Source organism: Heterodontus francisci, chromosome 3, assembly GCF_036365525.1.
Source record: "Heterodontus francisci isolate sHetFra1 chromosome 3, sHetFra1.hap1, whole genome shotgun sequence".
Classification (NCBI taxonomy): domain Eukaryota; kingdom Metazoa; phylum Chordata; class Chondrichthyes; order Heterodontiformes; family Heterodontidae; genus Heterodontus; species Heterodontus francisci.
The window spans coordinates 90245042-90257818 of record NC_090373.1 but is presented as its reverse complement, the minus strand read 5'-3'; the positions used below and the strand labels follow the sequence as shown (position 1 = coordinate 90257818).

Genomic DNA, 12777 nt, shown 5'->3' with positions numbered 1-12777 from the left:
TGTTTATCGTGAGGCGAATTTAATACAAAAGTAGGGAGGTTATGCTTCAGCTATACAGGGCATTGGTGAGACCACATCTGGAGTACTGTGTACAGTACTGGTCTCCTTATTTAAGGAAGGATGTAAATGTGTTGGAGGCAGTACAGAGAAGGTTTACTCGACTAATACCTGGAATGGGTGGGCTGTTTTACAAGGCAAGGTTGGACAGGCTAGGCTTATATCCGCTGGAATTTAGAAGAGTAAGAGGCAACATGATTGAAACATATAAGATCCTGAGGGGTCTTGACAGGGTGGATGTGAAAAGCATGTTTCCCCTTGTGGGAGAATCTAGAACTAGGGGTCACTGTTTAAAAATAAGGGGTCACCCATATAAGACAGAGATGAGGAGAAATTTTTCTCTCAGAGGGTCGTGAGTCTTTGGCATTCTCTTCCTCAAAAGGCAGTGGAAGCAGAGTCTTTGAATATTTTTAAGGCAGAAGTAGATGGATTCTTGATAAGCAAGGGGGTGGAAGGTTATCGGGGGTAGGTGGAAATGTGGATTAATCAGTTCAGCCATGAACTTATTGGATGGCAGAGCAGGCTCGAGGGGCTGAGTGGCCTACTCCTGCTCCTAATTTGTATGTTCGTATGAAAGAATACTGTGCAGTTTACTTGATTTTCTTGAGGATTAAGGAGTATTGTGCAGAATATCACTCAGAAAATGAAATGGATTTTTGTTCCCGAGGACAATACTGCCTGATTTCCAACAGCAATCAAAGAGAATTCTCGGATCTCTGCCCATCCTTACATCGTCATTGGAGGGGGAGAACAGTTGGGTTGGGGAATGTTCCACTAACAGCATGCCCCAATCCTGCTGCCCCCTATTCACAATATGCAACAGCACAGGGATCATTGTGTCCAGTGGAGTTTTTGATCCTCTTAATCAATACTAATTCGTATAATATTCACTTTCATTCTCAACCAGATAATATTCATTTGTCTATAGAGGATTGAATCAACACAGGCCAATTCTTCAGAATCTCTCCGTAGTAATAATGCACTTAGTTTCTGCTCACTCCCTGTCGCTGATGCTGCTGGTCCAGGTCAGTTCTATGACACCACAAGCGTACAGTAATTTAAACAAAAGTGCTTCCTTGGATGCTATTTAAATGATAGGACAACTATTGTTTGCACATCTCTCACAGGATGCTATGAAAGTGCAGAAACAGTACTGCTGTCAGCATAGTTACTCAGGAAGTCAGCATTTCAAATCTATGCTGCATCCTGTAACATTAATGCAAGAAAAAGAGATGCAGATGAATTAATGATTTAACAGGTGCTACAAACCTGTACAATGGTACAATATATACAAAGAATTATTCGCCTGATGTTACAATGAGACTTTATTTTCCACTGGTGATTAAACTAGTTGCCTCAAGTAAGGGCAATCTTCAGACAACTTAAAGCAGCAATTGGTATTAAGTGCTGGATTTAATTTTCCAGATCTAAATTATGAATATTAAATCATCTTTATCAAGTCAAAATGAAAAATTTGTTTAAGCCAGACTTTCATAAGGTTACCCTTTCTTCACACAGGAGAAGGAAAAATGAATTTGGCATTCAACATAGAAGACATTAATTTTGGAGTTCTCATTAAATGCATAAGTTATATTTTAAGGATTTAGCTTTCAAAAATAAACACCTAAGAAATTTGACTGTGCTTATTTCAAACAGTTTTTCAGACTCATGTTAATACAACACGGTCATAATATTCTCCTTTTCAAGATTCTATATGTCTTTCAGCTGCTGTTGGACCTGATGTATATTTCTAACTTTTCTATTTTTATTTGAGATTTCCAATATTCTGGAATTTAACTCCTCATCTCCATATGAAAATAGATTTTCCCTTAAATAAAAATATTCTGCCAATGCAATTGCATGGAAGTGTGGGATTAGCATAATTTGTGGACATTATAATTTTGTCAGTAAAATTCTGAGCATAGCTATTAATTAAATGGAGAGATGATAAAGGGCTACACATGAAAATGAATCATAAGGTTTACCTGCAATAGTTCTGGTCTGAAGACTAATGGAAATTGACTTCCTGAGTAACTGTTATTTTAACCAATAAGCTGTCAATCAGCCTGCAAATTGACTGACCAAATCAAGTTTTTATGAGCCAGAGTCTCTATTATTGCACTGGAAGTTAAAGAGCAAACAGAATATATTGTGTCAGGAAATGCTAGAAAATGGTTAGCAAATTAATGGTTTAGTGAATTTATACTAATTGATAGTTGAATTTTTTCCGCTCGTCATTTGGGTGACACAGACAGTGCAGTATTTATTGTCTATCTCTAGTCACCCTTAGGCGATGAAGAGTCAACCCGTAGTTTGGAACTGGAGTCTCATGTAGGTAAGACCGAGAAGGGGTAAAGGATACGTTCCCTGAAGAATATTGGGCTTTTACGACAATATGACAACTTTCAATCATTTTATCTGCTGCACAAATCAACACACAAGTTTACTGAATACAATTTCAGAGCTTACCATGGCGGGATTTGAACTCACAACTGTTAGGGTTTTTAGTCCAAAACCATGACCATTATGCAGCATCTGTATGAGCATCATATTTAATTATGACCTATTTAGATCAAAAATATGGACCAAACAGGGGACCACAGAAAGTGCTTCATTTAGTTTGCAGCTTTCACCAGCTCCTGTAGCAATAAAAATTAGCATCGTGTCACGCTAAGCCCCCACCTGCGAAGAATGAAGCATATTAATTTTGTCATAAACATCGATTTTAAACTGTTACTGGAGTGAAGAAAGAACTTGTTAAACAGATCAGCCGTGGCTGGAAAAGACATTTGCATATTAACAGACTGTGACTGGAAGGACAAAGGTCCATTCCCTGACACATTCAATTGACAACGGACTTTGATCACCAGGTATTGTGTTAGAGGAGCATTCCAGAGACTGATGTAATCCAAGACATGGTCAGACCAGTTAGTCACATGACTAACCTGCTTGGCAATCTGGGGTTTTCTGAATTGTACAAACTGTTTGAACTCAAGAGTGTCTATTTGCTCCTGGACTGAGAAGATTGCTCCTGTCTGCCCCCATCTCTTTCTCACAAGCCTCTGAATCCACTGAAGCCACATGAACCCCAAGAGAGAAAAGTCTCCTACAGCAAACAAGGTTTAAGAAGAATACTGGGCCCCAACGAAAAGGAAGATCTATCTCCAATCAAAGACTCTGCAGTGAGCTCAAAGAACCGTAACAAAAACTCTTCAGATATTGCCTCACACTTTTCCACTTTATTTTTCTTCTCTTTTCAGTCTCTATTTGCATGTGTGTATCGCATATGCAGGCTAGCGTTGGCGCATTGTGTATCCGTAGGCGTTAACCGAATTAGAGTTTAAGTTTAATAAATTTCAACTTTTCTTCTTTAAACCTAAAAAAGCCTGTTCGGGCTGGTTTCTTCAGCTTATAATCGGAAAACGGTGAACAAGGATTCACCGAATAGGAGCTAAAAACAGTGTGTTTAAAATTAAACCCTGTTACGGTAAGACCAGGTGAAGGCTGAAAGGGAACCCTAGATCTCTTTCTCACTTGGTTGTAATAATTTTTCATAATACATACTATTGATTTATAGTTATTATCCCAAAATTTTTTTGAAGAGGTCAGGTCTTCTAGCCCAATATTAACAGTTGTCTACAATCAATTTTGTAGAATATTGAATTTTCTAATGAAGGATTATAACTAAAATGTTATCTTATCTTTTCACCTTGAAATACTGCAGTATTCCTCATTTCTACTTCAGATTTCCAGATTATATTTTAACCTCCAGAAATCCCAGATTACTCAAATAGGATTGTTAAACTCCCATTTACAGATTTATTTTAAAAAATTGAGAAGCCTACGTTTATTGTAATATGTTAGAGAAAAGGGGAAGAAGGAGGAGGGATTTCTGAAATGTGTTCAGGAGAACTTTCTTGACTAGTGTGCTTTCAGTCCAACTAGGAAGGAGGCATTGCTGGAGCTGGTGCTGGGGAATGAAGTGGGCCAAATGGACCATGTGTCTGTGGGGAAACACTTGGGTAAGAGTGACCAACGTATCATAAAGTTTAGGTTAGGAATGGAGAAGAGCAAGGTACAATCTAAAGTAGAACTTCTAAATTGGAAGAAAGCTAACTTCAATGGGATGACAGGAGATCTAGCCCGGGTAAAATGGAACCAAAGACTTACAGGAAAATCTGTAATGGAAGAATGGGTGATCTTTCAGGAACAGATGTTTCAGGTACAAGCTAGGTATATTCCAACAAAGGCCCTTGGATGATGAGAGAGATAGAAAATATATGATAAAACAAATAAAGAGGGTGCATGATGCATGTCAGGTGAATTCTTCAAGCCAGAACTAGGCCAAATGCAATAAGTTGAGAGGGGAAATGAAGAGGAAAATAAGACTGGCAAAGTGAGAATGTGAGAATAGAATGGCAGTCAACATAAACAGGAACCCAGAAATCTTCTATCAGTATGTAAATTGTAAGTGGGTAGTAGGAGGTGGGGTAGGGCCTATTAGGAACAAAGAGAATGCTTAGAGGTGCAGGGCAAGGCTAGAATACTTAATGAGTACTTTGTATCAGTGTTTACTAAGGAAGAGGATGCTGACAAACTATCAGTAGAAGCAGAGATGGTAGAGATAATGGATGGGGTAAAAATTGATAGGAAGGATGTACTGGAAAGGCTGGTTATGCTTAAAGTGGATAAGTCACCTGGTGCAGGTGGCTTGCATCCCAGGTCACCATAGGAAGTGGGAGTGGAGATAGCGGAAGGGCTTGTCATAATCTTCCAATTTTCCCTAGATATGGGGGGAGGTGCCAGAGGATTGAAGAGTGGCAAATATGACACCCTTATTCAAGTAAGGGTGTAAGGACATTCCCAGTAACTAAAAGTCAGTCATTTAACATTAGTGGTGGGTAAGGTTTTAGAAACAATAATCGGGGGAAAAGAATCAACAGGCAATTGGAGAGGTTTGAGTTAAATAAGGAGAGCCAGCACTTATTTGTAAAGGCAGATGGTGCCTGACTCATCTCACTGAATTTTTTAATGAAGTGACAGAGAAGGTTGATGAAGAGAAAGCAATGGATGTTGTCTAAATGGATTTTAAGAAAATTTACGATAACGTACCACATAAAAGGCGGGTTAACAAAACTGAGGCTCGTGGAATAAGAGGGTCAGTGTCAGCTTGGATTTTTTTAAATGGCTTAAGGATAGAAAACAGCAAGTCATGGTAAATGGTTGTTTTTCAAACTGTAGGGTGGTAGACAGTGGTGTTCCCCAAGAGCCAGTGCTTTTTAATATAAAAAAATGACTTGGATTTTGGAATACAGAGTACAATTTCAAAATTGGCTGATGATATCAGACTTGGAGGTGTGGCAGACATTGAGGATGATACCAATCAACTGCAACAGGACATAGCTAGGCTAGCAGAATGGGCAGACAAGTGGCAGATGGAATTTAATACAGAGAAATGTGAGGTGATGCATTTTTTCAGAAGGGATATGGAGAGGCAATATACTAAATGGCAAAGTTAAGAGAGTGCGCAAGGACAGAGGGACCTGAAGGCTCAAGTGCATCAACCTTTGAAGGCAGAACATAATGAAAGAGTAGTTAGCAAAGCATATGTGATCTTGGGCTTCATAAATACAAAATGGAGTACAACGTTTATAAAGCTCTGGTTAAGTTCAACTAGAGCATTGTGTCCAGTTCTGGTCGCCACATTTTAGGAAGAATCTGAGGGTCCATGAGAAGGTGCAGATGAGATCTACCAGAATGGTTCCAAGGATGGAAAAATGTAGCTACACGGTTAGATTGGAGAAGCTGGGGCTGTTCTCCTTGCAGCAAAGGAGATCTGATAGAGGTGTACTAGAATTATGACAGGTTTCAGTAGGTAGACAAAGAAAAGCTGTTCTTATTAGCTGATGGTAAAAGGACTAGGGTGTTACACTCCAGAAAGCTTGTTTTTGAAGGATTATTCCACAGTCAATCTTTACTCAGTCTTGCATTTATTTTACAAAGTAAAAAGATTACAAACATGCAGCTCCTCACTCAAACCAGTTTCAGTAAGTGTCTCCTTATATATACTCAAGTAAGACTCTAATTAACACTCTTCACCTGCATATGATTAAATACAATCAACATAGGGGACACAGATTTAAGATTTTGAGTAAGAGATGCAAGGGAGATGTGAGGAAGAACTTTTTTTATGCAGCAAGTGGTAATTGCCTAGAACTTGCTGCCTATGAGAGTGGTGGAAGCGGAGACGATGAATGATTTCAAAATGAAATAGGATAGGCACTTAAGGGAAATAAACTTGCAGGGCTACGGTGACAGAGCAGGGGAATGAGACTGGTTGGAATACTCTACAGAAAGCCAGCATGGAATCGATGAGCTGAAAGGCCTCCTTCTGCACTGTAATGGCTCTGTGACTCTCGGACAATTTTCAAAATGCGAAGTGTCCATCATTTTAACAGTTTTAAACAGTCAAGTGTTTAAGATATGTTATGCTCATATAGAATAATTTAACTAATAGTCAACCACTTACATTGCAGAGACCAGGGCACAAAATTAATTAAATACAATTGTCAGGATTTTTTCCTTTGTAAAAAGCTTCAAAAGTATAATATCATTGCTTTCATTTGTTTTACAATCATCTGCATTGTGTTTCTGTTTATGGCTGAGGACATAACTTTAACTGGGTCCGTCCCCTGAAATATGACATTAGATCCACAGTGGGTTTAAATAATGTGGAAAATTGCATGCAAGTTAGCTACTAGGAGTGGCACTCACATCAGAGAGTCAAAGAATGATACAGAACAGGAGGACATGGACAGAGTGGATAGTCAGAAGCTTTTTCCCAGGGTGGAAGAATCAGTTACTAGGGGACATAGGTTTAAGGTGCGAGGGGCAAAGTTTAGAGGGGATGTGCGAGGCAAGTTTTTTACACAGAGGGTGGTGAGTGCCTGGAACTTGCTGCCAGGGAAGGTGGTGGAAGCAGATACGATAGCGACGTTTAAGAGACATCTTGACAAATATATGAATAGGAAGGGAATAGAAGGATATGGGCCCCGGAAGTGCAGAAGGTGTTAGTTTCGGCAGGCATCAAGATCGGCGCAGGCTTGGAGGGCCGAATGGTCTGTTCCTGTGCTGTACTATTTTTTGTTCATTCGCTCATCATGCCTGTGTTGGCTCTTTGAAAGAGCAATCCAATTAGTCCCATTTCCCTGTCCTTTCCCCATATCTCTGCCAATGTTCTGCCTTCAAGTAGTTATCCATTTCCTTCTTGGGATATGGGACAGAGTCACAGTTTGATGTGGATGTAACACATGATGTCAAAATATGCTGGCAAACTGCACTTTCCAAATACTTTGTTTTCTATACTAATAAATGTCATCAAAATAAATTGTTTTTCTGTTGTTTGGATCTCTAAGTTACTCCCCTGTCCTATTATATAAACATGCCACATTTTGCTGTGAGTAGCGAATGAATGCCACCAGCTTTTTATTAGATTTGACCTTGTCCATAGACTTTCTATCGGGTTTTGCAAGGCAAGTTGCTGTCAAACAAATATCCAAACAGTTCAGTCCCCTCTACAGGGGATATGGGACCTGTGTGCGTTCTTAATCAAATTGAAGAAATAGTTAATGAACAACACAGAGTCTGAACCAGGCAGTGTAAGTTAGAATACTGAATTCAATGTCAAATCAGGTACAGAATAAAGGGAGGGAAAGAAAGATTGGATTCAGTGAAAGAGATAAAAGAAATGGAAAGGAAAATACTTTTTTTTAAATATAATGCTTTTAGATCTTCACAATAATTAAAATGTGAAGGAATGAGACTGCGCAGTTGTGAAAGATCATTTTCAATGATAGAGCGATTGTTTGGCAATAGTAAAGACTTATCATGCCCTTAAGCACACATAGACTGGAATGACTTGACTTAACCATTGGTGGTGATTTTGGTCCATATCTACCATGCAAGTACAGGAACTTTTCACCTTTCAATACATTTGAGAGGGAAGCCAGATGGGAAGATGTTGTTTTCATGCCGCTTGCAGGGAGGCAGCGCATCTCAGACAGCAACTTCGGGATTTATATGTTTAACGCCCAACCCCGCTTTCCTGCAGTTGCTGTTCAATTTGTGCATAAATAATGACCAGCACAGTTAGTATCACTGTCATTTTCACAGCAAAATCCAACTCTATATTATTAATAATGAAAGACAACTGGATATTATCAATTTCTTTGAATTTATTCAATAAAACTTCCATGCAGTTTTAAGTCCCTAACAATGTCAGATGAATTATTTTATATATTTCCCAAAGTAGCTGACTCCTTACATGACTCATGTGATTCACAGGTCTACACCTAACTACTTAGTCTATAGTAAAAGAGGTCACTCTGAGACCAATGAAAAGACTTTTTGGAAGTTTACTTCTTCTATTACAACAGCAACAACTTGCATTTATATTGCAATTTTAACTGGTAAAAATCCCAACGTGCTTGACAGGTATGTCATCAAGTAATATGACACCAAACCACAGTGAGATATGGCAGATGACCAAAAGCCTGGTCAAAATTTTTAAGAAACTCCTAAAAGTAGGAAAGAGAGGGGAGCAGTTTAGCAAAGGCATTTCAGAGCCAATGGGGAAGCAATTAAAATCGGGGGTGCTCAAAAGTCTAGAATTAGAGTAGCGCATATATCCGGGCGGCTTCTAATTAAGTTTCCATTCATTTCCAGACTCCAATCTTCATTTTTAATATAGTTAAGAACAAATATGCAGTATTTATTTTACAGAAATACAGCGTCTCTTTCTGAGGCTAATGTAAAAACTTATTTTTAATGACACATCTTTATTTGAAAGTTTAACTTAGTGCACATCTACTTGAAATGTTGCCGAGTAACTAGACCAGATATGGCAGTTGACTTTTTTAGTTATTTTTACATAATACGTCAATGAATGAAGGGAGCAGATGTGTATCAATTTCCACCGAACCTGCAAAAGGGAACATTGTAAGACGGTGTGTGAACTCTTTGCAACTTCGATGTGAGGTGGAAGCTTGTTATTTTCTGACTGTGTAACTAGATTGAAGACCGAGAATAGTCGGAAACGCTGAGAACTAAACGCTAAGTAAAATCGCCGCAATTTACCTTCGTTGCCCACTTTCTTCGGAAAATGTTACCGAAAGTAAAACCCTTCATTCATGGAGGCACCGGCATAGCAGGATGCTGGAGGTGAAATGAAAAACTGAATCATGCTGTTGTGAGCTCAGTACTGGTCAGGCAGGGCTCCCATCAGCTACACCAATGGCTTAACAGTTTCTTCAACGGTGACCCACGGTGCTTTTCACTTCTGGCAATGCTAACATCACAAATTAACAGACAGTAGCACTGTGTGCGCAGGTTGTTCCTGGTCAGATCCGCACGTGCCTGGCCTTGCCCTTTGATCGCAGTTTTTGGGCTGAATCTTCATTCATTAGCCCAGCTGTCCCCTAACTGGTCACTTTCTCCCACACATTGCTAAGTTGCTGCTGCTGCTGGATGCAGACACGGGGTTTTCCGCATCTTTTGGTTATTTGGGGGTGTTTTGCAGCTCTAAAGGGGCTAAATTCGCAGGATGAAGAGGAGCTCTCTCACTGCACCACAGCTGACTGGCGGGAGGCAAGATGCTCCTGGTTTCTTTGTGACCTGATGTTGGTTGTAAAATTTAACCCTTTCATGCGACCTTGAAGTCAACATGCTCAGCGGCGGTACAAAAGTTTTGTTTTAACTCGTCCGTTTCTTTGGTCCCCTACTGTGCTGGGATATTGCCAGAATTAGCAACATGTTCCTGTGTTTACTAGAACGGCTGAGCTACACTTTGCTGAACGAAAGTAACAGTTGAACCCCTAGTGAACAGCATTTCTAGGGAAAACCTCTGTTTCTATTGGACAGCTTTTTTTTTTATAATTTTCAGCTTCAACGACAATGCTGACACAAATATTCTACCATTGATAAGGCTACTCAAATTGCCATGATAGTGAAAATAGATTTTTTAACACTTCTTCTCACCTGTCTTCCCTTTTCCCTCCATTATCTCTTTTTCCCTATTCATTCCTATTGAACTGTACTTTTGCTTCATTTAACAACTTCCTATTCCAAACTGTTCTATTTAAATTGAAGTTCAAAATTTAAACCACGACTTGCTTTCCTTCCTTCGTCTCATCTATTCTGGGTTTAAAATACAACGATCTCAATTTTTGAAATGATTTTCTGACATTACACAGATGCCAGCAATTGCTGGTTGGATTTTTATCCACAGTACTAGTAATATGATTGTGCCCAAATAACACAGCAATAGTTAAACATAAAAAAGTAAATTACTTTGCATTTTGTTAAAACTGAAATTACTCAGGCGATGTGACAAGTGGTATTCCTCAGCAATCTGTGCTAGGACCTCAGCTTTTCACCATATATATCAATGACTTGGATGAAGGAATAGTTGTATATGCAAATTTGCAGGAGATACTAAGTTAGAGGCACTGTAGCTGTGCAGATGAGAACGGGAGGTTACAAAGGGACATAGACAGGTTAAGTTAGCTAAGGATATTAAAGGGTAAGAGCATAAGAAATAGGAGCAGGTGTAGACCACACTGCCCCTCGAGCCTGCTCTGCCATTCAATAAAATCATGGCTCATCTTCTACCTCGACTCCACTTTCACACCCTAGCCCTATATCCCTTGATTCTCTTAGTGCCCAAAAATCTGAGGATCTCAGTCTTGAATATATTCAACAATTGAGCATCCCCAAACCTCTGGCGTAGAGAATTCCAAAGATTCACAACCCTCTGAGTGAAGAACTTTCTCCACATCTCAGTCCTCAAATGGTCAAACTCTTATGACCAGATTTTAACCAATTCAAAATCCATCCTCTTGCAATGAGTTAAAATTGGGCCCATTATGACTCCAAGTTTTAGACTCTCCAACCAGAGGAAACAACCTTTCAGTATGTACCCTGTCAAGCTGTCTAAGAATTTGAAATATTTCAATGAATAAATCATCTCTCATTCTTCTAAACTCCAGAGAATTTAGGTCCATTCTAATGAAAAAAAGATAATAGATATGGAGCAAAGACAGGTAAATAGAGTTCAGCTAATTGAATAGGCTTGAGGGGCTGAATGGCCTACTCCTATACTTACACTCCTGCATGTGCATGTACTGTGAAAAACTGAACACTTCAAAAATAAATGTTTGAAATATCACAGCTGTGGTACTATTTTGCTAAATATTTTCATTCAGTTAATTGTATACCAAAAATATTCTTAAAACATAAAGCCCAGGTTTTTAAGACTGACATAATCAATGATCATAATCTTCTATGTTGCGGCCTGTGCTGACAGTGGGAACAATTAGTCTTGATGAATTTTACAAGGCAAGATATTCTGTTTAATTTTGATATGCGACCTGCACACAGAGAATTTGTGTGGGAAAGTAGATCCATAGTGCCATTGGCTAGAATTAGTAAGGCAATAACCCTTAAAGAGCTGCAGCTCTACATTAAAGAGAAGTGGACTGATTTTGTCAATTAACCAAAAAGAATATAATCGCTGTAAGGAGTATGCATATAGTTTTCTTGGACAATGTGTGCAATAAGGAAAACTCCCTTCTTTTCAGCTGAATCATTGGAGGTCCTGTTCATGAGATGCCACAAAGCAGGGCATCCCTCTTTGGAACCAAAGACCACACTCTTATTAAATCATAAGTCCGAGCTGCATGTGTAGTGCTTACAGAATGAGTCAACATGGTCTCCCAGGTTTGTCTGGGAGCAAATGCAGAAGTTCAGTGATGTCAGGAAAACTGCCTAAGTAACAATAGCTCTCTTTATGTAGATGCCTACTATTTGGCTAGAGAATGCAAGTAACAATCAACAACATCTTGCATTTGTACAGAACCTTCAACATAGTAAAAATGTCCCAAAGCACTTCATAGGAGCTATTAAAACTTGACACCAAGCCACAGATACAGATATTAGGACAGGTGACCAAAAGCTTGGCTAAAGAGGTAGATCTTAATGAGCAACTTAAAGGAGGAGAGAGATAGAGAGATGGAGAGACTTAGAGCCTCGGCAGCTGAAGGCATGGCCACCAATGGTGGAGAAATGAAAATTGTGGATGTGCAGAAGCCTGAATTGAGTAGCACAGAGATATTGGAGTCTTGTAGGGCTGGAAAAGTTTACAGAGATAGGGGTGAGGTCACAGAAGGATTTGAATGCAAGAATGAGAATTCTAAAATTGAGGTAAGCTGAGGCAGGGATGGAGATGGGCAATGTTATGGAGGTGGACGTAGGTGGTCTTGGTGATAGAGAGGATATGAGGTTGGACACTCAATTCAGGATTAAATAGAACAGCAAGATTGCAAGCAGTCTGGTTCGGTCTTAGTGGCCAAGGAGGGGGATGGAATCAATGGCTTGGGAACAGAGTTTTTAGCAGTATTCAAAGACAATGGCTTTTGTCTTCCCAATAATATAACTGGAGGAAATTTCTGCTTATCAAAAGCTGCACTCACAGTAAGACGGCGTGTGAAGCAGGGCAATAACATTTGCCCTTTTTCTCATTGCACACAATCTGTGGTACGGTTCTAGTGGGGAACACAAGTTTTCCATATAGCAGTTCATAATACAGTTCAGAATGAGTACTGCAGCATAAACCACCAGCAAGCTACTTTGCAATGGCCTTCCAGAGGTAAGGCTATTGACAGT

The 12777-nt window shown here is 39.4% G+C and overlaps 1 protein-coding gene across 1 annotated transcript in view; it reads right to left on the bottom strand.

Annotated features, from left to right (window-relative positions):
- The window catches only part of LOC137358266 (proto-oncogene tyrosine-protein kinase LCK-like), a 134116-nt gene extending 124267 nt beyond the window's left edge, over window positions 1-9849 (bottom strand). The window contains exon 1 of the mRNA XM_068024173.1: window positions 9193-9849. The gene's annotated coding sequence lies outside the window, so the exon portion shown is untranslated. The remainder of the gene's footprint in view (window positions 1-9192) is intronic.
- Window positions 9850-12777: the final 2928 nt, after the last annotated feature.